Here is a 2,978-nt window from a genome sequence, read left to right as displayed (position 1 = left end):
TTCGTTAAAGTCGAATCCAGAAGGTACGCGAGTGCGCGCATGAATATAGTAGTGGACCGTGTTCTAGATGCATTGCCGGTCCCGCCCCCCATACCAGCTCCTATCGTGAACGGAGCAGAGGGTCTTACTGAGATTCTCTCAAATTATGGGGTAGAAGAGGACTCCCAGCCCCCAAAACCAGCTCCGATCGTGAACGGAGCAGACGGTCTCACTGAGATTTTCTCAAATTATGGAGTAGAAGAGGACTCTCAGCCCCCCATGCCAGCTCCGATCGTAAACGGACCAGACGGTCTCACTGAGATTCTCTTCAATTGTGGAGTAGAAGAGGACTCCCAGCTCGCTACATCATCTTCACTCTACTTGGACGGCCTCGACCATCTTGAGATTTACATCGGAAATGAACCAGAAGGGGCCTCTGATTTCCCGCCATATCAACTCCGATCATGTACATGAAATCATTAAGTGGCTACCGATTTCCGTCCGGCACATATTCCATCAACACATCCCAAGTGAGAACTCATTCGGAAACTCTACGTGACCTGCCTTCCAAACAGAAAACTTTTCTGTTTTACGCTATTCCAAGATCTCTGAACTAATCAGAGATTAGAAATTTTTATCAAAGGATACTGGGTCTTATTGTTTTCTAGAACTGGCGACATTGCCCGTCTTTGGATTTTGCGGGAGGAAAGGTAGTTTTAGAATGGTACATTAAGGTTGTTTGAATTGTTTGCCTAGCTGTAAGATTATCTGGCTTGACAGCTCTTTTCGTGAACTATTATCAAACATTGTGTGACTAGTAGCAACAACTGATGATAGTGTGTAACGAAGCCACCCAAGATTCTGACTGTTTCTGGACATTAGAAGCTCCGAACTGATTGTAATGGCTGGATGTATTTCTGGAAACACAGCATGAGATTTCCTGGTTTACATTATTCAAGAAATGTAACCTATCGTCTTCATGACAACTATGAGCATTTGGGGCGATGTCCTAACAAAGAGGACTTCAATTGACTGTTGATTGTAAAACCAGGTCAAGTCCTCAGCCGATAATTCCAATTTATCAATCTCGTTGGCCTCCAGCACAAGATGGGCTAGTATAACCAGTCTGCAATGCCGAACAGCGGATCATCAAGCAGTTCTAACAAGGACAACCCACGGCACCCTCACAGGGCATTGTCTATCATAGAAATCATGCACAAATTATTAGCGAAACGCCTCAGTCAGCCAGTTCTCAACATGGAACTTTTCAGGTCCTCAGCCGGTAATTCCAAAATATCACCCTCATTGGCCACCATAACAAAACAGACTAACACAACTACGTCAAAGATCCTGACCTGCGAATGATGAAGTAGTTCTGACCTTCAAAACCGTTACACATCATTCTCCCCAGGCATTGTTCATCATGAACAATGTAGACAAATAAAACAGCCAAGGAAACGTCATCACCTGCCTCTCAGGATTAATAATCCCTTCATTGTAGAACCCTAATCCTACAAGTGACCAGTCCAAGATTTTCGGAACCCTAAACTCTTAACCACACAGAATACGAGGCCAAGGACTCAACAGCGACACTTATTGAGGGAAACGAGACGGCTAACGATCCTTATTTGTAACAAGCGCGTCACAACCAGGCGGATGGTGTAATGGGATAAAACGGTAGTGAAGATGACTTTTATAGGAGTACTATAGGACCTCTCAACTCCTCAATCCTAATCCTGGCTAAATAATTAGAGGATTAGGGTTAGGATTTGAGGGTGTCCAGGATACCAACAAGTGTTGCATAAACTTACTTCGCCACGTGGAAGACACGTCATCAAATGGGCATTATTACAGCAGAATGGTCGATCTGAATTATTAATGCAATTGTTGCTTGGGACAATTGGTCTCATTAGAGGCCTGACTGTGGAAACAAGTAGAAAATGTTCGGGAACAAACAACAATTGTTGATGAGCATAAAGTTCACGTTTGTATTCTCATGCGCAAGATAAAATTCATGGAGAATACCTTTTTTATTTTTGAATGTTATTATGCATCAAATGAGATTTTGTATTGCTATTACATAGTAGAATGGTGTTGAAGATTATTTTAACCCCGATATAAAAGAAGATTGTTAAAACTTGAAGATTTAGTGTGGCTGTAGCCTACTTTTGCAATTGTCCATAAGAGATAGATTAAAAATTGGTCTTTTGTTTTATGAATGCCAGTCTGCAACATTCACACATGCATACATACAAAAGTATATATATATATATATATATATATAGATAGATAGATAGATAGATATACTTTATTAGCATTTTAAGAAATTGTTTTTAATTTAGTAAACTATACACATATTTGTGGTCAACAATTTTAAAAATTCAAATATCAAGCTCATCACTATACACAATTTTATGCTTATAAAATAGTAATTAATTATGTAGATTTTTTGTATAATAATTTTAAACATTAAATGTCATTTTGTCTAATATTATGGTTGATTGAAAATAATTGAACTTTGGTTTCAAATAAAGATCATTTGTACAAATTAATATTATTTTTACAAACATAATAAAAATAAAAATAAAAATAATCTACAGAAATTTTATCAAAAATCAGTATACCATCCAATTAGTTTTTTATAGGCATAATTAATTACACTATTGTTGCATCACTTGAATTTATTTGATTATTGTTAATATTATTTTGAATATTTTGAAGAGTAAAAACTTAAGTATTTTAATAAGTTAAAAATATGATTGAATCTTTTATTATAAAACTTCAAAACTGAAACTAAAACTTTTAACCAACTACAAATACTAAAAGATAAAATGGTGACCAAATTTTACCAATCTATAATGAAGTATATGGATACTTACAACTAGATTGGTTCTTTGGGCATTTTTATTTGATAAATTCTATATAAAACTATTTTAAATTATTTTATTGAAAGATCTAGCCCTAAATAAAATATCTTTAAATTCAAAATCTAAATAAAT

General features: G+C 36.3%; 1 long non-coding RNA gene across 1 annotated transcript; it reads right to left on the bottom strand.

Annotated features, from left to right (window-relative positions):
- Nucleotides 1–890: 890 nt before the first annotated feature.
- Nucleotides 891–1,768, bottom strand: LOC149989754 (uncharacterized). The gene is made up of 2 exons (XR_016500844.1): nucleotides 1,335–1,768; nucleotides 891–1,105 (listed from the first exon to the last, which is right to left on the bottom strand). It is a non-coding gene; the product is annotated as an uncharacterized LOC149989754 (long non-coding RNA).
- Nucleotides 1,769–2,978: the final 1,210 nt, after the last annotated feature.

Source organism: Physcomitrium patens, chromosome 2 (genome assembly GCF_059467195.1).
Source record: "Physcomitrium patens ecotype Gransden chromosome 2, ASM5946719v1, whole genome shotgun sequence".
Lineage (NCBI taxonomy): Eukaryota > Viridiplantae > Streptophyta > Bryopsida > Funariales > Funariaceae > Physcomitrium > Physcomitrium patens.
Note: the sequence above shows the minus strand (reverse complement) of the source record. Positions and strands in the feature narration are given on the sequence as shown.